We start from the raw sequence: 12,128 nt of genomic DNA, 5'->3' as shown, positions 1-12,128 counted from the left end.
CACAACAAATTGTGGCAAGTTTTTAAAGAGATGGGAGCACCAGATCATCTTATTTATCTCTTGAGAAACCTATATGCGGGTCAAGAAGCAACAGTGAGAACCAGACACGGAACCACTGATTGGTTCAAAATTGGGAAAGGAGTCAAGCAAGGCTGTATACTGTCACCCTGCCTATTTAACATATGCAGAGCATATCATGAGAAAGGCGGGGCTAGATGAATCAAAAATTGGAATTAAGATTGCCGGGAGAAATAACAACCTCAGATATGCAGATGAGACCACTGTAATGGCAGAAAGTGAAGAGGAACTAAAGAGCCTCTTGATGCGAGTGAAGAAGGAGAGTGCAAAAGTTAGCTTGAAACTCAACATTAAGAAAACTAAGATCATGGCATATGGCCCTCTCAATTACTGATAAATAGATGGGGAAGAAATGGAGGTAGTGACAGATTTTATTTTCCTGGGCTCCAAGGGCACTGCAGATGGGGACTGCAGCCAAAAAATTAAAAGATGCTTGCTCCTGGGGTGGAAAGCTATGGCAACTCTAGCAGCATATTAAAAAACAGAGACATCACTCCGCCAACAAAAGAGTGTATGGTCAAGGCTATGGTTTTTCCAGTTGCAATGGCTGGCTCTGAAGGTTGGACCATAAGAAAGGCTGAGCGCCAAAGAATTGAGGCCTTTGAACTATAGTGCTGGAGAAGACTCCTGCGAGTCCCTTGGACTGCAAGGCGATCAAATCAGTAAGTCCTAGAGGAGATCAACCCTGACTGCTCTCTAGAAGGCCAGATCCTGAAGAGGAAACTCAAACACTTTGGCCATCTAATGAAAAGGAAAGTCTCACTGGAGAAGAGCTTCATGCTGGGAAAGATTGAGAGCAAAAGAAGAAGGGGACGACAGAGAATGAGGTGGCTGAATGGAGTCACTGAAGCAGTTGGTGTGAGCTTAAATGGACTCCAGAGGATGGTACAGGACAGGAAGACCTGGAGGAATGTTGTCCATGGGGTCGCAGTGGGTCGGACATGACTTCACAACTAACAACAACAAAACTTACTAAAACTTTAAGTGACATTAAGTGACTAAACCAAGTGACATTCCCTTACTCCCAAATGAAGCAGGCAACATGGATGAAATACCAGCCTATTGACAAAATGCCTCTTCTATGGGAACTAATTATTTTGTGTTTCATTTCTAACTTTCCCTAATGGCTCAAGAAAGGATATGTGGTGGACTCCTCTCATTTTATCTGAACAGCAGATTTGTGGGCAAATTTACAGTGACCACATTTTCTTGAAAAAAATAAAGAACAAACCTGAAAATTGAGCAAATCTGAGAGTCAAAAGAATAAAACAAAATGTTTGTTTTTTATAACTTTGTTTTGCCAAGGAAAATTCAAAAGCAAAACCAAGAAAAACTTGGTTTTCATAAAGCCATATTCTATAAAAAAATATCTAAAGCAAAACAATATGTAAATTTATTTTTAAAAGACAAATCAATTTGCATAATTTTCATACAAATGTGAAAGATTATGCATTAAATGTTACTATTTGTATGGTATAGTAAAGGTAAAGGTTCCCCTTGCACATATGTGCTAGTTGTTCCCGACTCTAGGGTGCGGTGCTCATCTCCGTTCCAAAGCGGAAAAGCCAGTGCTGTCCGAAGACGTCTCCGTGGTCATGTGGCCGGCATGATTAAATGCCGAAGGCGCACTGTTCCCTTCCCATCAAACGTGGTCCCTATTTTTCTACTTGCATTTTTACATGCTTTTGAACTGCTAGGTTGACAGAAGCTGGCACAAGTAACGAGAGCTCACTCCGTTATGTAGTGCTAGGGATTCAAACTGCTGAATTGCCAACGTTTCTGATCGACAAGCTCAACGTCTTAGCCACTGAGCCACCGCGTACCATTTGTATGGTAAAATGACCAAAACAAAGGACAAAATTGAGTTTTGTAAAAAAAACAAAGGGCAGTTTTCTGAAATAAAGGGCTGGTTCATAGTCCCTGAGTGGAACAGAGAGAAAGTGGCCATTCAAAGACATCCAGGAAGCTCCTTGGTGAAATGGAGTCCCGAACCTCACATACTGCAATAAAGTGCCCATCATCATCATCATCATCTGTGCTGTGCCACTGTGTCATTTATTTGGGTTTGGGTTGGCATGTTCTGCAACCCATTGTAGTAAACAAACCAAGGTTTAAGGTACACCACATTCCAATCAATGGTAGCTATTCGAGGAATCATGTTCAAGATATCATGGCTCAATGCAGAGCATCTGATTCGAATCAAAATATTGCTTGAAGGCATGAAGGCAGCCTTGTTCAGAGGAAGCCGGCTTGGCCCTGGCCTGTTGATTTTGAAGGAGAAGGCCGATCCCTTGAAGGCAGACCAGGTCAGGAAACAGAGGCCCAGGAGGGGCGCTCTACTTTACTGAGGTGGGACAAGCCTGGCATAGATTCTCTCTTCCTTCTTATACTAAAGGGAATCAAGTTGGACAGTCTTGAGTTTCTTCCTCACCCTCTCCTGTCCCATCCAGGCAAAGCTGATGCTTATTTAACATTGCTGAGTTCTTTCTTTAAGGTAATCTCTATATTGCTCCAAACAATGCAGGGACTCACAATTTTCCAGTCATGCCTCCTGAGCAAGTGTGGGACATCACGTCACAATGAACTCGGCCTCTGCCACCGAATCCAGCTCTCAGGAAACTTTACTGCCAGTGTCCATTTAAGCAGGTATTATCATAGCACTTTCCAAACAACCAGTTTTCCTCTTGCCCAAGTTTTATAATTTCGTTATGGAAATGAAACAGATTTTCAGCAACCTGTTTGGGTTGGCTGTTTCAGTAAACAAGGCAGCACAGGAACAGAGCATTATTATTCTTCTGCTGGTCTACAGAGACTGCAAAGACACAACAGTCAACCCAATTTGATCTTCCTGGCCAAAGGAAGAACCCCGAGAGATGTTAACCAACCAGTGCTTGTCCATAGATCAGAAAGGAGCTTGTCATCCTCCTCCCACCTCCAACTTTCTCCTCTATAATAAGCCATGTTGGGGCTTCTACTTGCTATGGTGAAAAGCCAGCATGTCCTTCTTGCTCTGCCATCAAATCAGGATACAAGGAACAAGCCAAGCAGCTCCATCAATGGTCACACTGCAAAACTCGGGCACTTCTGCAGCAACAAACGCAAAGGTCTCTACCTGAAACTCTGTGACCACCTGAACTGCGAGCACCCAGCCACATGGCCTGAGAGGATCAGCAGGAGACACAATGTATTTCGGGAGCAGATCCCTTGGGAATGCTCTAAACCTGAGCAGATTGGGTGTGGTGGATATATATGTCTGTGTATACAAGTAGTCCTCTACTTACAACCACAATTTGGTTCCTTTGCTAAGTGAGGTAGTTATTAAGTGAGTCATGATCAATTTTATGACCTTTTTTGCTGTAGTTGTTAAGCGTATCATCACAGTCAAGTGATTCATTAGGCAAATCTGGCTTCTCCCATTGATTTTGCTTGTGGGGAACCAGCTTGTGGGGTCACAAATGATGGCCACAGGTCCCGAGGATGCTGCAACCGTCATAAATACATGTAGTTGCCAGGCACCCAAATTTTCATCACATGACTGTGGGGATGTTGCAATGGTTTTAAGTGTGAGGACACTTTTTTCAGTGCTATGGTAAGGTAACTTCAGTCACTATATAAATGGTTGCTAAGTTGACTACCTGTAGACAGACAGACAGACACACCCACACCCCTAAATGAGTCTGAGCACACAGAGTTCCACCATTTTTACATCTACTGCAATCCGTACAAAAGGGGGCAGGCTGTGAAGCAAACAGACGTGGCTGCCATTTTGAATTTTTTTATACTATTTGCAGCCCCCACACCTGGATTCTTCAAAATGATTGTCAGCTGTGACCCTGGCCATCTGTTCTTGCTTGCCTGAAAGTCAGGAGCTGTGCTGAGGACCTGTTTGCTACAGGGATTCTGTACATTCACAAGCCCCACTCCCATTCCCCACCCCCAATTATTTCCAATAACATCTGTGGGATTGTCAGCAAAATTTCTTCCCCTGCGAGGGCAGCTACAGGCCCCACTGTGAATCTACTCAGGAGTTACGGGTACCCTTATTTTCACAGAGCCCCAGGAAAATAACAACAGAACTGCTAACGCTCTCTGATAAAACCGTGGATTTTTTTTTTTTTAATGAAATATATCCAGAAGTTCAGCTGAAATTTTACAATCCTGAAATCAATTTGCTGGAATTCATCTTGCAGATGTAAAATTATTTAGCACCCAGCTCGCTCGATTCCGTTCTGAGTTTATGAAACCACTGAAGCTGATTTTTTTTCTTTTCTTTTAAAGGTGAGGCAAAGATGCAGGTTCGTCATCTGGAAAAGCAAGTCTGAAACTATCTAACCAGATCAGCAGCTGTATGATGCATCTCTTTTCCTTTGCTATCATCATCAGCCAACGTTTAAAATGTCTGGATTTTCAAGATAATCTTGTTTTCCTGATTGTTTTTAAGGAATAATCAGAATTTCAGTTCTGTTTCTATCTGCCAGCCATGGAACAGGAAAGAGAATTTCAGTGGGAATTTGACATGAAATCACCACACCTGTGCAAAGCCTTTGGCCTCATACCTTGGAGACTGGGGCTGTGGGGACCTGTGGGAAGAGCGCTTAAGGACTGGGTGTGGGGATACCCAGCATTGCCTCACCAGCATCTCACAGGCACAAAACAGCCCAAGCAGAAGTAATAACCCACACAAACTAGACTCACTGCTTGCCAAAACAAGTCTAGCAGAGAGATGGCAAAGCTCTTAGGAAGTGCTGAGGCCGAAGCTTCTCAAAAGAAAATGGGCCTTCTGTCAAAACAGCCCAGCCGACGCAGGACTCCCTGAACCGGCACTTGCGTCCCCGTTCCCCAGCCAGCAAGGTTGAGAAACCTGCTCTGAGCTGACTGAGAAAGGAAAATGGGACTGAGGTTTGCTCCTCTTTAAATCCAGCACAAAATATCATACAGATGGCATTCCTGGGCATGACCCCAATCAAATGCAAACCCCCCCAAAATGAGCAAGAACTTTTTATTGCAAGGAGCTTTTTTGCCCCATGTGCCTCTTACTCCTAATCTTCTGTCCCTTCCCTTGTTCATTGTCAGACACGACTTTGGGCTAGAATTGATGGTGCGGCTGTGTGGCGAGAACTCAGTGGGCACTTTTTATGCTTACAAAAAAATGCTTTGATTCCCCTGGAACCAAGCAGGAGATTAAGACTCATACATTGAAAGGGGTCGAGCACCATCTGGTTACCCCGCAAGGCCACCCACCCACCCAGCTCCCACCCGCAGTAACCACAATGCAGGGGTTGTATATACACAGCATGTGAACTTGTGGTTTGTATTAACAAATGTATTACAAAGCTACAACCTGTTTTGCAACATGTTAAGCCTTCAACCTTGATTTACAAGCAATAGCAGCATCAATATCCAGGTTACCACAATACAGTAACCTCAAACCAAAGAAACCACATTGTGACTTAATGTGGTGTGTGACCTATGATCAGTAAGAAACCAGAGCTTGAGCAACTGGCACGGCAACATTCGCTAGCAATTCTGTGTGACTCTTAGAAGGCTTGTGCTGCCTAGAAAGGACAGGAATGGAAAGGACAGTCTTCTTCATCCTGAGAATAATATCGCAAGTTTCTTCCGGTCTGAAGCTCAAGTGTCTTCATGGCTCCACATTGCTCCACAACCAATGTCTGTGCAAGCAGCCAGGCTTCTCATGTATCATTTAAAAGATTAAGTTGACAGGCTTTAAGCCAGTAGGACTACAATGATAGGCTGGAGGCCCAAAGGTCTTAGGATGCCACCTAAAGCCCCTTCCCCTATTCCATATCAAGCAGAAGATAAATTATGCCAAAGGTTGAAAACTGCAAAAGCACCCAAAGAATCTCCAAAAGCAAAGCTGGAACAAAGTTCCATTCTTCCAAAGAATGTTATTTACATGGTCCCAACTCTTCCTTCCAGTGGGACCCTCTCCCTCCTCCTCTTCCTCCCAGCTGCCATGCTAAAAGTCAATGCAACTACCAGAATTGTAATCCCTTACAGGAGCAACTAGCTTTAACGGGACAACTAAGCCTCACTGCTTTGGGGTATGGCCTATCCATTAAATCCATGAAATATTCCATTAAATGGGAAGAGGATATCAAAGACCTCATTAAACAGCAGCCCTGGAAACCCTCCCTCCCTCTCCCAGAGCAAGCCAAGAACATCTGAATAGAAATACAGGCAGCCCCAAAGAAAGGAACAGACCCAACTCTACAAGGAGGGGAACAGCAGGCACAGGGGTGTCTTTGAAGAAGAGACCCAGAGTCTTGTCCACCTAGCAACATTCCTCTGGCTTTTGGGCTCACTGGGAAGGCTCCACCTGGGGGAGTTTCAAGCAAAGGTTGGACAGCCATTTACCTGGGATAATCTTGGAATTCCTGCCTACCGCATGGGATGGACTAGAAGAACTCTAAGATACCTTCCAATCTAAGGAAGAGCCTTCTGGATTCTAAGGAGGCACAACAGGTATCTCTGAAAGCAGAGTTGAGGGGGAGGATCCAGCTCTCAGTCCTACAAAGGGAGGAAAGAGTCCAAATTCTGCTCTCCGTTCTTAAGTGGTGCTGCTGCACCTTTCAAGCCTGGACTTCAAAGGCCAATCCCAACATCTCTTGAGGGCACAAGGTGGAAAAGGGGGCTTCACAATATTTAGCCCTCTACCAGGACCCCAAAGGGCAGCAAAGAGGCCCCAAGCCCACAGCGCTTGGTTTTTGCAATCTCAAATCCAGTGGGGGGAGGGGGTTGCAAATATCCTTAATAATCCCTCCCTGAGAGCCAAGCCAGAATTCCTTTCTCCCAAATTAAGGTCATTCAACTGGAAAGACTAGAACCTAACGAGGAAAAGCAGGGCGGGTCCCAGCAAGGAGGAGAGGCTGGAATGGCCGTTTCCTCCACCTCAAAGATGTCCTTCAACAATGTCCTCCAATCCCTCTTTCAGATCAAAGTGGGTCACAGGAACTTGGCTGTTTCCAACAACAGGTTTCTGGGCAACCAGTCCTTCTCCTCCTTCTCCTCCTCACAATCGTTGAGCTAAAGTAACATCCTCACTGCAAATAGTGGGAAAACTGTTCAGTATGATGATCTTGCAGAGAGAGGGGGGGGGGGAGGGAGGGAGGAAGCAATAGAAACTATTTTGCCCAATTATTCTGATTAGTCCAAAAAGTCTCACTTTACCATTTATTCCAACATTCTAATATTTTCCCACTTTTTTCTTTCCTGATCGCCAATGACTGAATTCCCACATTCCACTAAAACATGGTTTGCTGTAAGGATTACACTGGTCTGGTTCATATGGAATGATAAATCAAAATAGGTTCACACATCAAGCTAAGTCAAAACAAACTATGAACTAGTGGAGAGCTTTCAGGAGGAATGACCCAGGTCTAGTTTTCTGCTGTGCCACCTATAACAACTATGGCTGCAGCTTGTATGCCACCTCAATCACAAGGAAATTCTCAGAGGCTGAGCATGATACAGGAGGGAGACCCAGGAAGGGTAACATGCTGAACCACAGAATCTCTTTGGGTGAGGAAGCCCAGCTACAGCCCCAGGGCTTTTACTGCCTTGCTCCTTACTTGCCCTTTCTCAAGACACCACCTACCAAACTGGGCCAGGACAAGGCAGCATGACAAACCAGCCATAAGCTGGTTTGTCAGCTAAAAAAGACTCAGCAAAAGGAGGAAGCGTTTGCTTCTGCTTCAGCAGCCGCACCACCCTGGACAGGCCAAAGAGGCTCTGCCTTGCCACAAAAGCAAGAGAACATAACGTCTTTAGCCAAAGCAAAGGTAAGCATCCAAGTATTCAGCACATACCTGCCTTGTTCTTCCATTACAAGATATGTGCTTCCCTTGGCAGGTAAATGCAGAGAACAAAGGCTGGGAGGAAACAACTGGCAGCTGAAGCTGAGCAAATTCTGGAGACTTTCCTTGGGACCTGGCCCAGCTGTCCAGCACCCTTGGAGCTTGCCCCCCACTCTTCAAATAATGCTGGGAGACTGTTTTCTGCATTGCTGCCTCAGATACCTTCTGTTGTAAAGGGCAACTACCACAGGCCCTGTGACAACTACATCCGTCACCAGAACTGGATTGGCCAAGAGAGCTTCTAAGGAAACTTAGATGAGGCATGGGGACCTTTGCAATCAATCTCCATCTGGTGTCAGTGGCTCAGTCCTTCTGATGGAAAAAGAGGGGCTTTTGTGCAAGAACTAACATGAACAGCTTAAGGGGCTTGGGCTAACCCTACAAAAGGACACTACCCTGCCTGGCTGTCAAGTGATTCAGCAGGGAGGGTGGTTACATCTGGTCCTTTACCTTAAGAACCTTCCCCTTGGCAGCTCATCTGTCTGTTAAACAGGGACTAATGAAACCATTCTGATTGGCTTTCTTCTGATTTCTGGCAGAGTCAACTGGGAAGCAGGATGCAAAGAAGAACACGGCTGCAACAGACTTTCCTTCTATCAGCAGAAAGTGGAAGAAAACTTCACAGTTGTCTAGAAACCCTCCCCCGCCCCAATAGCAGCATCTGCATGTAAACAAACATTCGCCCTGGAAAAGGCAAGGCTCCAGAGAGGTGCTGCACCTCGTCCAGGTGCCAGTGGTGCTTGATATCAATAGCAGTAGACTTATATACCGCTTCATAGGCCTTTCAGGCCTCTCTAAGCGGTTTACAGAGAGTCAGCATATTGCCCCCAACAACAATCTGGGTCCTCATTTTACCCACCTCGGAAGGATGGAAGGCTGAGTCAACCCTGAGCCGGTGAGATTTGAACCGCTGACCTGCTGATCTAGCAGTAGCCTGCAGTGCTGCATTTAACCACTGCGCCACCTTGGCTCTTTGGGTCTCTGCTATTGGGTGAAGGAAATGGTGGTCTATGACCTCTAGGTGGTCATTAGGGAGGCACAGCAGAAGAGCTGCAAGAGGTCACAGCTAGCAAAAGACCTTTCTCGGAAGCAGCAAGATCTGTCCTCTTGAAAAAGGTTCTCTCAGTACCTTCTTTGGTGTCCTACGGGGCCAAGTGTTTTCCCCAAGGGAGTTAGGCCTAAAGCACCCAAAGTGCTTAAGGTGTAAATCAGAGCATCAGCTTGGATCAGCAAAGCCTTTCCTTTCCTTTCCCTGCCTTCATAAAGGCAGCCCGGAAAGCCTTCAATAGAAATGCTCCTAAGGATTGGTTGGAGGTCAGGTCAGGTCAAGGATACAGGGACCTATGTAATTAAAAAATCCTCTGCGGGAACATTTGGTGCATTCCAAGGAGAAGACCAACCCTCCACCCAACCAAACAAAAATGTCTCTTTGCTGCTTTACCTGCTGAAGCTTGTCTCCTAATTTACAAAACTCTTAAGCATTGTAAAAAATGCCTCTGGCTCAGATGCACTTGGAGGTTCCTTATGTTTTGTTTGTTTTCATGAGAGCCGTGAAGGGAAGAAATGCACACAGAGTAGCAGAGGCCCAAATGCGGAGCCCTGTTGAAGAGATGCTGGTCTGGCTTTCATGACCTGCTAGTTAATGAAAACCAATCGGTGCAATGAAGCTGACAAGGGACTCAGCCCAGCAGAGAATAAACTTGTTTACAAGGCCTGCCAGGCAAAGCAAAGTGAAGGTTGAAGCTGTAAACTATTATTATTATTATTATTATTTGTGACATTAATTTGACACCTATCTTCCCATGGGGCTACTCTAGGCAGCTTACAATTGTTTCTATTCTCCCAACCGTTTTTGCCCCTCAGTATGATTCTACTCAAACTTTGCTCTAGAACCGTTATGGCGAACCTATGGCACGGGTGCCAGAAGTGGCATATAGAGCCCTCTCTGTGGGCACGCATGCCATCACCAGCTGGTGTTCTCGTTTCTGGCTGGTCTTTGAGAATGCTGGAGCGCCAGAAAACAGCCCGAAAACAGCCTGAAAGTGGCCCAGAAAATCACCTGAAAACAGGCATGTGTTCACCGGCCAGCTGGTCTTGGGGTTTCTGACACTCCGGTGCACATACATGCACACACGTTCCGGTTCAGGCACTCAGTGCCAAAAGGTTTTGCCATCACTGCTCTAGAATAGCCTGCAAAGTGAAGTGTAATTTGTTAAATTACCACAAAAACAGATTTGCTTATAAAATGTTCCTACACTACCAGTAATAAGTAGAAGTTTGTTCTGGCTAGAATACGTCTGCCATCCACTTCCTTCCCTAACCTCTAAGCCCCAGGCAATTCTCAGTCAAACACAAGCATGTGAAAAATTGTTTTGCCTACCTTGGCCTAAAGGTAAGAGCTGGTGGTTTCTCTAAAACCCATCATGCACCTTCTTGGTCCCATATGCATAAGCTGTGCAAGTTGTATACTAGCAGCCCTACACAAATAGAGTGAACCGCCTTCTTGAGGTCTGTTCCCAGATTCTGGTATTCAGAAGCATAGCCATGCTAAACTTGGAATGGGGAGGGGGAGGAAAGGGAGAGGCACCTATCCTCCAGATGTGTTAGACTACAGACCCCAAGATCAGAGCCCGTGCCAAGATTGATGCAAGATGTGGCTGAACATAGCTAGGACCCCCAGAGGTTAGAGAATTTTTTACTGCTAGCATCCAGAAAGATTTGTTGATAATAAAAAGGGAAATATAAACTATGGTGTTAGAAAAGAAAAGTGCAACCCTCTATGTTTGTAAATATTCTTTAAAACCTGCAGTGCTTTATGGCAGAGGAAGCCAGACTTTTGCTCCCAGGACCACACAAACTAGAATTGGGTGGCAGAGTTGAGGGAGAAACCCCATGAGTGGAGAAGGAGATGCAGCTCCTACTCCTCCCTCAGTGCCAAAAACGCAGCCTGGCTTGGCACATCCCACTTCACACATTTTTCCATGTCAGGAGGAAAATGGAAGAATAGATGTCCCTGGACAAAATCTTAGAAATAAACCTCCCCTTGGGAGGACAGTGCAGGAAAATCGTCATCAACGGGATTTAGCAGTCTAAGATGCTTCAATTCCAGGCCTGTAGTTTGAGAAGTGCGGATGGGGCCAGTGGGTCCTCATCCAGCAAACGCCATCCCAGTTGCAGCAATCCCAGATGTACCTCAAGAGTACCAGAAGCTACAGAGACGCAGCCAAGAAGTTTGCTTGCCACCCTGAACATGAAGTTCCAAGTTAGTAACATTTTGTAACAAAAGGCAAGATATTGTTTCCCTGGTTTTCTTTCTAATCCAATGTGGCAGCAGCCAGTTCTAGTTTGGGCAGCTTATGGAGCTGGGGGTGGGGAAGTTTGCACTTGAGTTTTCACTTGAAAGTGACTTTGAAGGAAGCTGCAGGAGCACCTGAAACAGCCAGAACCTCAAGACTGAAAGCCAGTTGTACTTTGGGCTGGCCAGAAAGTACTTCATTCCCCAACATGCCTCTCCCTATCAGAGAAATATATTTAATTTCTGATTAAACATTCTAGGTGATGTGATCTGAGATCTAGGCAACTTCCCAGCCCTTCTGCAGATCAAAGTAATTCAGGCAAGGAAATGCATTCCAGCTATAATCTTCTCTACGACCCCTGCAACCCCACTCCAAACTCCACCAATTTCACAGGGTTCCTTCTTGGACTGGATTGTGGCTCCAAAAGCCACTCATGCAGAGTGTCAACACCCCCCCATACACCCACCCACACACCCCCATAGACCCGTTCAGAGTAGGAGGCACTTGGGCCCTGAGCCTCTGATCTCAGGCTGATAGTGAATGATGGGCAACGTGGCAAGAACGAGCCGGGAGTCCCCGAGGCGGCTTCCCTCACCCGGCTCTCGCGGGGCTTCTCGGGCGCTCCAAACTGCACACGCATCGCCGGTGAGTCCCAGCCCCAGGCAACACCTGGCGCGAATGCGGCGTTCCCCCCGGCCGACCCCGTCGCGGAAAAGGGCGGCTGGGCGGGCGGCGGAGCGCGCCTCGCCGGGGTCAGACGGGCAGCCGCAGCTCCCTCCGCCCGCCGGCCTCGGAACAAAGGAGCGTCTCCACGAACCCCGGCTGGACACCGCCGCCTCGGCCGCCAAGAGCAAATGTCCGGCCTGCCCCCGCAGGG

The 12,128-nt window shown here is 46.4% G+C and overlaps 1 protein-coding gene across 7 annotated transcripts in view; it reads right to left on the bottom strand.

Annotated features, from left to right (window-relative positions):
- The window catches only part of MACF1 (microtubule actin crosslinking factor 1), a 362,565-nt gene that overhangs the window by 322,112 nt on the left and 28,325 nt on the right, over window positions 1-12,128 (bottom strand). The gene's annotated exons all lie outside the window — the stretch shown is intronic.

The sequence above is a fragment of the Thamnophis sirtalis genome, unplaced genomic scaffold, assembly GCF_051295495.1.
Source record: "Thamnophis sirtalis isolate CommonGarterSnake01/CBP01778 unplaced genomic scaffold, rThaSir2_p1.2 scaffold_13, whole genome shotgun sequence".
NCBI classification, from domain to species: domain Eukaryota; kingdom Metazoa; phylum Chordata; class Lepidosauria; order Squamata; family Natricidae; genus Thamnophis; species Thamnophis sirtalis.
Note: the sequence above shows the minus strand (reverse complement) of the source record. Positions and strands in the feature narration are given on the sequence as shown.